The sequence below is a fragment of the Cibotium barometz genome, chromosome 47 (assembly GCF_041138505.1).
Source record: "Cibotium barometz isolate CiBa-2024 chromosome 47, ASM4113850v1, whole genome shotgun sequence".
In the NCBI taxonomy this organism is placed as follows: domain Eukaryota; kingdom Viridiplantae; phylum Streptophyta; class Polypodiopsida; order Cyatheales; family Cibotiaceae; genus Cibotium; species Cibotium barometz.
Window position 1 is genome coordinate 5,676,093 of NC_141092.1, and position 12,772 is coordinate 5,688,864.

Consider the following 12,772-nt stretch of genomic DNA (forward strand, 5'->3'; position numbering starts at 1 on the left):
GGATGTGGATGTGGATGTATGGATGTAGATACGGATGTGTATGTATGTATGTGGATGTGTATGTATGAATGAGGATGTAAAAATGGACGTATGTATATAAATGTGGATGTATGGATGTATGTATGTAGATGTGGATGTATGGATATGATTGTGAATGAAGAGGTGGATGTGAATGTATGGATGTAGATACAGATGTGGATGTATGTATGTAGATGTGGATGTATGGATGTGATTATGAATGAAGAGGTGGATGTGAATGTATGGATGTAGATACGGATGTGGATGTATGTATGTGAATGTGGATGTATGAATGAGGATGTGAAAATGGATGTATGCATGTGAATGTGGATGTATGAATATGAATGTGGATGTGTGGATGTGGAAATGGAGGTATGGATGTATGAATGTAGATGTGGATGTATGCATGTAGATGCATATGTATGAATGTGAAATTGGATGTATGATGTGGACGTACGAACATGGATATGTATGTAGAACAATGAATATGAAGATGTATGTGAGATAATGTAGTCTATATGAGTGAATGGATGAGAACGAGTACACACTGAATGGAATGTGGAATAAGTAATGTGGTCCGAGAGTGGATAATATGGAAAGACAAGAGTTCGTTATAGAAACTGTATTTGTGACTGTTTGTAAATGACTGTTTTATGTCAAGAATGCTGGAGAAGCATTTTGACCATCTTGAGGATTAAGGTCATGAAGACTGAACTGATAAAGTTGCAACTGCTGACGGAGAGTCAATGGAGGACGTCTCGCGTAGCAAGGTCGATCGAGGTCTTGACCAGCCTCGGCTCGATTTAAATGGTGAGCTTCCGGTACGGTGGATGAGGGACCAAGGAAGCGGCCTATGAGTGAAGCGCTAGGTCACCTGCGAAGGATCCTAGAGGGTGCTGACCATACGGTGCTCGGGCTCTGGGTCGCCGAAGATACCCACACGTGCGTCGTGGAAGATATTGGAATAAGGAGTAAGAGTTGTTTTTCTGAAACCGGGCATGGATCTGGTTGATTGACCTTGCTGGTCCTCAACAGATGAGTCCATGGCTCTTTTATATGGATCTGTGGGTTGATCTTGCTGATCTTCCACGGAGATTCTATTCTATTATATGAATATATTGCCGGTTACTATGAGCTAGGAACCATGAAAAAGGCCCCTGAGAACAGGTGGTGAGCGTTTTGGTTGCCAATGATGCCATAAGTATACCGATGAAAGAATGACTGGAAATAAGGATTCAACCAGAGACTTTGAGGATTGTCATCAGTGACATAATGGTTTTATTAAAGGATTGTTTTAAAGCTAGTTGATGCTAAGAAAAATGCAATTTCATATTGGGTGTGTAAGTGGTATGACTAGTTTTATGTTTGCATGAACTTCCGGCTAGGGGGCCTTGGAACTCTTTTCCTTGGTACCCGGGACAAAACCTAACCAAATTCCAAATTGGATCCCATCACTACAGTGGTTGGGCGGTTGGCTAACCCATGGGATCGGATGGGGTTAGGCTGGACTGATGGATCCGTAAATCGAGATTTAATTTCTATTATTACGATAGATGAAGTAAATCCCGGATAGAAATTGTTCTATGGATAGGAATCAACGGCTGTGCCTCTTGATGGGGAAAAAAGCGTTGATCCCAATGATCCAAGTGCAAGTTCTTCCTTGATTTGACCAAGTACCGTTAAAGGTGCAGTCAGATCAGTTTGATCAGTAATGATCTTGACTACGTTAGAGTAAAGAGTTATCCTGGTGGAATCGCCCGTGCTTTCCGGGTAAAGGAAGTTTTTCCGGTTTCGGTTTTGGACAAACCGACGGATTAGTCTCTTGTCCGGATATCCGTGGGCGAGGCCCCGAGTGTGGGACCCCTGTCGCGCGCGAGAAGTGCTACTTCCGCTGCTAGTACCCCAAATCCGTTGCTCGGTGGGAACAGGGATCTCACAGAATCTTATCAGATTTGAAAGCTAGGCCTACCGGGTAAGGTCCTCTAAACATCCTTGAGCGGATTGCAGGTGATACAGGCAAAAGCAAAGCATTTTAGAGCAAATCAAAGCAAGGCAAAATTCTGGTTTTTGAAGGTTTCCATTAAAGCTTGGGGAACATTGATGTATGGTGAAAATACAAGTGATTCTGGCAAAAGACATATGCATTTGTCAAAGAGGGATGTATTAGCAACCCATGTGCAAGCCTTGAACAAAGTTTGGAGCAATTTGGATGCATTTAATTGAGTGGAAAACTCTGGTTTTTGACCTCTCACAAAACAGTGAAAAAGAAGCCAAAAATTGATCGATTTGGAGCATGTATTTGACAAAAATCCAAGCATTGATGGGTTACACACATGCCTAGGTGTGTTGGGCACCTATAGGTATCTTCAATTAGCATCTTAAAGCTTCCCAAAGGGCTCTACCAGCAGGCGGCGCAGACTGCACAACAGAGAAACAGAGCACATTTTGGTCATTTTGACTACGAGGAGGCCATTTACTCATTGGATGCTTGACATATTTCAAGTTTGTTTTAGCAATTGGATGCTTTATACATTGGAGAAGAGGGCTATATGATTTGTTTGGTCAATGATGCCTAATTGAGCTGGGAATGAGCTGATTAAAACAGGCTGTCCACTGGTTGCAGAGAAACAGAGCATTTTAATCGAGCAATTATTCTTTGGTGTTTTACAATTGGACAAATTCCTCTTACATGGAGTTGATGGACACTATTGCTAAGCCAATGAATGCCTGGTTGCTCAATTTGGTGAAATATTGAAGGAATTAGAGCCAAATCATTACTGGTTTTTCTGGTTTTTTCTGGTTTTTCCAAAAACAGAGAAAGGGGTTTTCAAAAATTGATAAGTACACATGTCAAATGGAGTTGATACTCAACATTGAGGTTCATTAGGCGTGAATGCAAGTTGCCTATACTTGATTGCACCATTACATTGCGATTTGGAGCCTAGGAAGGCGTGTCAGTTCAGGGTATTCCGCACTGCGTGAGTCAGTTCATCTCAGATGATTACAGGTTGATTTTCTACATCAAATTTGGAGTTTGTTGGCTATCTTGGAATATCTGCAACATTCATTGGAGTGTGGTTGAGCTGAGGAAGGCTCACTTACAGATTTGAAGTGTGCGGAAGGTGTATGCATTGAGCAAACATGTCTGACAATCCAGTTCAGATTGTTGGTGAGAAGCTGGATAGGAAGAACTTCCAGGCATGGAAGTACAGGATAAAGAGTTTCTTGAAAGGGAAAGGATTTTGGAATCTCATTACAGGTGCTGAGCCTGAGCCTGAGCTACCTCGGCAACCTACACAGCAGCAGCTTATTGCTCATAAGCAGTGGTCAGAGAGAGCATTCAAAGTGCTGCATTATTTGTCTATATGTATATCTGATGCTATGCTCATACACATTCAGGATGCTGAGAATCCCAAAGATGCATGGGATACTTTGGTCAAAATGTTTGATACAGATACGAGTGCTCGCAAGTCTCAATTGCGACAGCAGATACACAATGTGAAAAGGAATAAAAGGAGCATACATGATTATGTGCAAGAAATCAAGAAGTTTGCAGATGCATTGGCCACAATAAATGCCCCCATGCCTGATGATGATTTGGTGGATATTACCTTGCGTGGTCTTGGCAAGGAATACAAATCTTTTGATACATCTATCTCAGTGAGGAGTACAGGTCTACCCGACTTCGATGAGTTGGTTTCACTCTTATTGGTTGAGGAAATCAAGCTCAGTGATTCATTTTTGGATGCATCTACTAGCCATGATGATGGCAGAAATCAGGCATTTTACTCGCAGAGAGGTTTTAGAGGCAGGGGGAGATTTGCATCACGTGGACGTGGTGGTAATGGTCGTGGATGGCAGGATAGACCTCCACAACAGAATTTTCAGCCTTCTTATGGTGCTCGAGGTGGTCATGGTTATGCACCTCAGTGAGGTAGAGGTACCCCCCGTGGTCGAGGACGTTGGCAAGGCCAACAAAATTCTATGCAAGATGTTGAATGCCATTATTGTGGCAAATATGGTCATATGGCGAGAGATTGCTTTCGCAAACAGAATGATTTGAGAGGGGGAAGAGCACAACGTGGTGGTCATTATGGTGGAAACTATGCACAACATGGTGGCAACTATGCATCAAGTAGCAATGATGGAACTGCAAATCATTTGTTTGCCATGAAGCATGTTGTGGGTTCTATGACGACAAATGCTGAGAATGATGATACATGGTACATGGACTCAGGAGCATCAAATCATATGACATGCCATGGAGAATGGTTTGAGCACATGAAGCCAATGGATGTCAAAGGCTATGTGGAAACAGGTGATGATACCCAGCATGTCATTACACATGTTGGAAGTGTACCATTGGTCATGCATAATGGTCAGACAAAGTCTATGTCAGATGTGCTGTATGTGCCTTCGATCACTAAAAGCTTGGCCTCAGTTGGTCAAATGGTAGAACAGGGATTACAGGTTCGCTTCAATGAGCATGGATGCTTCGTTGAAGACTTTAAACATGGATGTAGAGTGATTGCTAAAGGCAAGAAAGAAGGAAGACTGTTTAAGCTGGATGCTGGAATTCCTGAGCTAAAATCAGCCATGTTCTCAAAGAGCAGGAATGTGGTACAGGATATTGATATGTGGCACAAGAGGATTGGCCATGTAAATATACAGAGATTAAAGAACATGCAAACAAGAGGCATTGTCAATGGATTGCCTAGGTTCAAATATGATGGACATATGCATGTTTGTGAAGCCTGTCAGTTTGGGAAGCAGGCAAGATTGAGATTTCCTAGAGAAGGAAATATGAGTAACAGGCCACTTGAGATAGTACACAGTGATATATGGGGTCCTGCACAAAACCCATCTATCAAAGGCAGTCTATACTATGTTACATTCATTGATGACTTTAGCAGGATGACATGGATATACTTTCTCAGGGAGAAGAGTGAAGTATTGGAAAAATTCATGGATTTCAAAGCTTTTGCAGAAAAGCAGTATGGCTGTTGGATTAAATGTCTGAGGACAGATGGAGGTGGTGAATATACCTCAAAAGCTTTTGAGCATTTCTTGAGGAAGCATGGGATAAGGAGACAGTTGACATGCAGGTATACACCTCAGCAGAATGGTGTGGCTGAGAGAAAGAATAGAGTTATATGTGAAGTGGCAAGGGCGATGCTTAATGAAAAGAGCATGCCAGATTACTATTGGGCAGAAGCATGTGCTACTGCAGTATACATATTGAACAAAACACCTACAGCAGCCATTCATGGAAGCACGCCAGAGATGCGGCTCACAGGTTACAGGCCAGACATTGGACATCTTAAAGTTTTTGGATGCATAGCTTATGTGCATGTGCCTGATGAAAGAAGAAGGAAGTTGGATCCTAAGGCAGAGAAATGTATATTCGTTGGATATGCACAGGAGCGAAAAGCCTACAAGTGTTATAATCCACAAACTAGACAAGTGGTCATCTCACGTGATGTGGTGTTTGATGAGCTTGCTAGTTGGTATAAGGCAAAAGATGAAGGTGTTATTGAGTCACTTGAGGCTGATGTACATGTGAACTTGCCACCACAAGCAAGTTCTAGTTCTACTACTATGTCTGGGCCAGCAACAGAAGCTGAGAGCAGCAGTGTACGTCCATGGTCAGGACGTTTGAGGCATGAGAGTGTAAGCACTGGGAGTAGTGCTATGGATAAAGGCAAAAAGAAAGTCGAAGGAATTGGAATCACAGGATATGAGTCATCCAGTTCTGAAAGTTTGGATGAGGAGCTTGGCATACCTGTTTTACGCACACCTGGTGCGAGGCAGGACAGATATGTGCCACCACATGCTAGAGTCACAGGTGTACAGAGTGACCCGCATGCATTGCGGAGATCCCAGAGGGTCAGATATCCTGTTGACAGGTTGACATACAGAGATTTTGCTATGCACTATGCATACATGACATCTATGGTGAAGCATGTGGAACCTACATGCTATACAGAGGCTATTGGAGAGCATGTATGGGGAAAAGCAATGGATGTAGAGATGGACGCATTGGTCCATAATGATACATGGGATTTGGTTGCCCTACCAAAGGACAAGAATGTTATTGGATGTAAATGGGTCTACAAAGTGAAGTGCAAATCTGATGGTTCTATTGAAAGACATAAAGCAAGATTGGTAGCAAAGGGTTATGCACAGACCCAAGGATTGGATTATGATGAGACGTTTAGCCCAGTGGCTAAGATGGGCACAGTGAGAGCAGTCATTGCTATGGCTGCAGCTAATGGCTGGGAAATGCATCAGATGGATGTTAAGAATGCATTTCTGAATGGAGATCTACAAGAGGAAGTATACATGGCACAGCCAGAAGGGTATGTACACCCTAGATATCCCACTCACGTATGCAGGTTGAAAAAGGCATTGTATGGTCTGAAGCAAGCACCACGTGCTTGGAGTGATAAGATGAGCAGATATCTTATCTCACTTGGTTTTCAGACTTCTACAGCAGATTCTTCACTCTATGTGAAGAAGACACAGCATGGGATTGTTTTACTAGTCATCTATGTGGATGACTTGATTATTACAGGTGATCATAGTGCAGATGTGATGCATGTCAAGAAAGCTTTGAGTGGGCAATTTGACATGAAAGATCTTGGTGAGTTGAGATACTTCCTTGGCATTGAAGTGGTGAAAGATCATGGAGGTACTTGGTTAGTACAGCGCCAATATGCCTTGGATATGTTGGCAAAGTATGGCATGACAGGGTGTAAGCCTATGAGTACACCATTGGAGCAAAATGTGAAGTTGCGGGCTGATTATGGCGAGGAATTGGATGATCCTTCCATGTACAGGAAGATGGTTGGTAGTCTCATATATATGACTATCACACGCCCGGATTTGAGTTATGCCGTGGGGCTAGTCAGCCAGTTTATGCAAAGCCCCAGGAAACCACATTTGGATGCAGTGAGACGCATCATGAGATATGTGAAAACCACAGCACATTATGGTCTATTCTATGAGAGTGGTAAAAGCTTGGACATACATGGCTACACAGATGCTGATTGGGCAGGTAGCGCATATGACAGGAGGTCTACTAGTGGATATGCTTTTACACTTGGAAGTGCTGTGGTGAGTTGGAGTAGCAAAAAGCAACCTACAGTTGCTTTATCCAGTACAGAGGCTGAGTACAGAGGTGCAGCCATTGCTACTTGTGAGGCTATATGGTTAAAGAATCTCTTGGCAGATTTATGTGAGCCTCTTGATGGCAAAGTTGTCATACATTGTGACAACATGAGCAGTATGCAGTTGGCAAAGAATCCAGTATTTCATGCGAGGACCAAACACATAGAGGTCCATTATCACTTTGTCAGAGAAAAGGTGCTGGATGGTACAGTTTATCTTCACTATGTGAAGACTGATGAGCAGGTGGCTGATATCTTTACGAAGCCACTTAGTAGGGAGAAGTTTGAGTACTTCCGGACTATGTTGGGAGTACATGGGATGAGCTTGAGGGGGAGTGTTGAGAGTCTTGATATCCCAAGCTCATCATCTACATCTTCATCGGCAGTACATCATGAGCTTGAGAGGGGCTGTTGAGATATTCAAGCTCGATGTCAGTGTGAGCCAGCTATGCTATGTGCTGGCAGATTAGGTAGGAACATGTGTGAGACATAAATGACCGCGTGTCCAGCTGGTCATAGTGTGTGGACATTAGCTAGGGTTAGTAGAGTGTGGACACAACTCATTGTGTGTTGTGTGGATTATGGATTAGTGCATTATGCTTTGTGTGAGAGTGGACATGGCTTCCCTCTATGGTTAGGGTTTGCAATATACATTAGGGTTTGCTCCTGTGTGTGTGTCTCCTCCTCCTCTACCGTTCTTTCAACAGAGGAGGTCTAGGCACTCAGCTTCGTACAAGCAATTGGTGGATTACTCCTCTCGCTTCTGCTGCTGCGGCATTGCTGCCTGAGTAAACACACTGCCCAATACCTGTGCAGCTGATACTGTATAAAAATTTACCGTCTGTGCAGGCATCTATAAGCTATGAAAGTTCACGGCTTTTGAAGTCCAGAGCTCAAATCTCAGCTGAAATGGAGGCGTAAAACTCTCGTGGGAAGCAAAAGACCAGGTGCCTACTGGTTTTTTCCATGGAAGCTTGCTCAAGCTTTTTGGTAATAATAGTGTTTATAAACACTAATAGTGTTGATTAACACTAATGAGGCTTCTAATCTAGCAAAGGGGAGTCATTCCAAAGTGTTTTTAAACACTAATGGTGAATCTAATCACCAATGCAAGTGTCATTAGATGCTAAAAATGTGCTCTTAAGTATTAATCATGTTTTTTAAACACTAATGGTGATCTTAATCACCAAACAAAGTGTTCATTGACACTAATGAAGCTCTCCCCATCACAATTAGTGGTTGGTCACAAGCCCTAAGTGCTAAACCATAAGCTTAACCATCTTAATCTCCTTTTTATGCAACATCCTTCGCTTGATTAAGGGTTGTTGCACTCTCATAAGCCTTTCTCTTTCTACTTAAGCCAAAATATCAAAAAATTTTGGTTTTTTCCTCGTCATAAATCAGCCCACTACGCTCTAGTAATCTCCTTCAATACCCAATGTCAAAGGACTGTTGAGATTCAAGCTTGATGTCAGTGTGAGCCAGCTATGCTATGTGCTGGCATGTTAGGTAGGAACATGTGTGAGACATAAATGACCGCGTGTCCAGCTGGTCATAGTGTGTGGACATTAGCTAGGGTTAGATGTGTGTGGACACAACTCATAGTGTTGTGTGTATTATGGATTATGGCATTATGGATTGTGTGAGAAGGGAGATGGCTTCCCTCTATGGTTAGGGTTTGTAATATACATTAGGGTTTGCTCTTGTGTGTGTGTCTCCTCTCCCTCTACCGTTCTTTCAACATGGTATCAGAGCCTTGTGCTGTTTATTAGGGTTTATGAAGAGGGAGAAGAAGCTGTGAAGAGAAACTGTGAAGCTTGCCATTGAAGCTGTGAAGCTTGGAGCACATCGAATACTATCAGATCTGAGAGCTTGGCCTACCGGGTAAGGTCTTCTAAACATCCTTGAGCGGATTGCAGGTGATACAGGCAAAAACAAAGCAATTTAGAGCAACTCAAAGCAAAGCAAATTTATGGTTTTTGAAAGCTTTCCATTAAAGCTTGGAAACATTGATGTATGGTGGAAATACATGTAAATCTGGAAAAACAAACATGTATCTAACAAGGAGGAATGTATTGGCAACTTCTATGCAAGCCCTACTATGATTTTGGAGCAATTTGGAAGCATTTGAATGTGTGAAAAACTTTGGTTTTTGAGCTCTCACAAAACAGAGAAAAGCAAGTCAAAAATTGATGCATTTGGAGTGTGTTTTTGGCAAAAATCCAACCATTGACTGGTTGCACACATACTTAGGTGTGTTGGGGACTTGGATACCTCATCAAATAACATTATAATCACTCCCAAATCACTGTAGAGCAGGCGGTGCAGCCAGCACAGAGAAACAGGGCAGAAACTTGATCATTTTGAAGCGAGGAGATCAATTACAACTTTTGTGCTTGATTACTTTCACAATTTCTTTAGCAATTGGTTGCTATACACATTGGAGAAGAGGGATACATGGTTGGTTTGATCAATTATGCTTAATTGAGCTGGGAATGAGCTGATTAAAAAGCCTGTCTAGCAGAGAAACAGAGTGATTTTAATTAAGCAATTAATCCTTGGTCTTAAATAATTGGACAAATTCCTCTTACATGGAGTTGATGGACACTATTGCTAAGCTAATGAATGCCTGGTTGCTCAATTTGGACAAATATTGAAGAAATTAGAGCCATTTTACTACTAGTTTTTCTAGTTTTTCTGGTTTTTTCCCAAAACAAAGAAAGGGGTTTTCAAAAATTGATATGTACACATGTCAGATGGTGTTGATACTCTACATTGAGGTTGTTTAGGTGTCAATGCAATTTCCCATACTTGATTGTACCACTAAATTGCAATTTGGAGCCTTGGAAAGCGCATCAAAGCAGGGTATCTCGGACTGCGTGAGCCAGTTCATTCTGGATGCATACAGGTTGATTTTCTACATTAAATTTGGAGTTTGTTGACCACTTTGGAGTATCTGGAACACTCATTGGAGTGTGGTTGAGCTGAGGAAGGCTCGGTTACAGATTTAGACGAGTGCAAAAGGTGCACATTGAGTAAACATGTTGGATAATCCAGTACAAATTGTTGGTGAAAAGCTGGATAGGAAGAACTTCTAGGCATGGAAGTACAGGATAAAAAGTTCCTTGAAAGGAAAAGGTTTTTGGAATCTCATTACAGGTGCTGAGCCAGAGCCAGAGCTACCCTGACAACCTACACAGCAGCAGGTTATTGCTCATAAGCAATGGTCAGAAAGAGCATTCAAAGTGCTGCATTATCTGTCTATATGTATTTCTGATGCTATGTTCATACACATACAGGATGCTGAGAATCCCAAAGATGCATGGGATACTTTGGTAAAGATGTTTGATACAGACACGAGTGCTCGCAAGTCTCAGTTGTTTGCGACAGCAGATACATAATGTGAAGCGGAATAAAAGGAGAATCCATGATTATGTGCAAGAAATAAAGAAGTTTGCAGATGCATTGGCAACAATAAATGCCCCCATGCCTGATGATGATTTGGTGGATATTACCTTGCGTGGTCTTGGCAAGGAATATAAATCTTTTGATACATCCATCTCGGTTCGGAGTACAGGTTTACCAGACTTTGATGAGTTGGTTTCACTCTTACTTGTTGAGGAAATCAAACTCAGTGATTCATTTCTGGATGCATCTACTAGCCATGATGATAATGGCAGAAATCAGGCTTTCTATTCTCAGAGAGGTTTTAGAGGCAGGGGGAGATTCACATCACGTGGACGTGGACGTGGTGGTAATGGTCGTGGATGGCAGGACAGGTTATCACAACAAAATTTTTAGCCTTCATATGGTGCTAGAGGTGGTTGTGGATATGCACCTCAGAGAGGAAGAGGTAATCCCCATGGTAGAGGACGTTGGCAAGGCCAACAAACATCTATGCAAGATGTGGAATGCCATTATTGTGGGAAATATGGTCATATGGCGAGAGATTGTTTCCGCAAACAGAATGATTTGAGAGGGGGTAGAGCACAACGTGGTGGTCATTATGGTGGAAATTATGCACAACATGGTGGTGGAAATTATGCATCAAGCAGTAATGATGGCACTGCAAATCATTTGTTTGCCATGAAACATGTTGTGGGATCGATGATGACAAATGCTGAGAATGATGATACTTGGTATATGGACTCAGGAGCATCAAACCATATGACTTGTCATGGTGAATGGTTTGAGCATAGGAAGCCTATGGATGTCAAAGGCTATGTGGAAACAGGAGATGATACTCAGCATGCCATTACACATGTTGGTAGTGTACCATTGGTTATGCACAATGGTCAAACAAAATCTATGTCTGATGTATTATACGTGCCTTCTATCACAAAGAGCTTGGTCTCAGTTGGTCAAATGGTGGAACAGGGATTACAGGTTCGCTTCAACGAGCATGGTTGCTTCGTTGAGGACTTCAAACATGGATGTAAAGTCATTGCTAAAGGCAAGAAAGAAGGCAGATTGTTTAAGCTGGATGCTGGAATTCCTGAGCTAAAATTAGCCATGTTCTCTAAAAGCAGGAATGTGGTACAGGACATTGATATGTGGCATAAGAGGATTGGACATGTCAATATACGGAGATTAAAGAACATGCAGACAAGAGGCATTGTCAGTGGGCTGCCTAGATTCAAGTATGATGGGCATATGCATGTTTGTGAAGCCTGTCAGTTTGGAAAGCAGGCAAGGTTGCGGTTTCCTAGAGAAGGAAATATGAGTAGCAGGCCACTTGAGATAGTACATAGTGATGTATGGGGTCCTGCACAAAATCTATCTATCAAAGGCAGTTTATACTATGTGACATTAATAGATGATTTTAGCAGGATGACATGGATATATTTTCTCAGAGAGAAGAGTGAAGTGTTGGAAAAGTTTATGGATTTCAAAGCTTTTGCAGAAAAGCAATATGGCTGTTGGATTAAATGTTTGAGAACAGATGGAGGTGGTGAATACACCTCAAAGGCTTTTGAGCATTTCTTGAGGAACATGGAATAAGAAGACAGTTGACTTGCAGGTATACACCTCAGCAGAATGGTGTGGCTGAGAGAGAGAATAGAGTCATATGTGAAGTGGCAAGGGCAATGCTCAATGAAAAGAGCATGCCAGATTATTATTGGGCAGAAGCATGTGCTACTGCAGTGTATATATTGAACAAAACACCTATAGCAACCATTCATGGCAGTACGCCAGAGATGCGGCTTATAGGTTATAGGCCAGACATTGGACACCTCAAAGTTTTTGGATGCATAGCTTATGTACATGTACCTGATGAAAGAAGAAGGAAGTTGGATCCTAAGATAGAAAAATGTGTATTTGTTGGATACGCACAGGATCGAAAGGTATACAAATGTTACAACCCACAAACTAGACAAGTGGTCATCTCACGAGATGTGGTATTTGATGAGCTTGCTAGTTGGTACAAAGCAAAGGTTGAGGGTGTCATTGAGTCACTTGAAGCAGATGTGCCTGTGAACTTGCCACAAGCAAGTTCTAGTTCTACTACTATGTCTGGGGCCAGCAGACAGCAGAAGCTGAGAGTAGTATTGTACGTCCATGGTCAGGACGTTTGAGGCATGAGA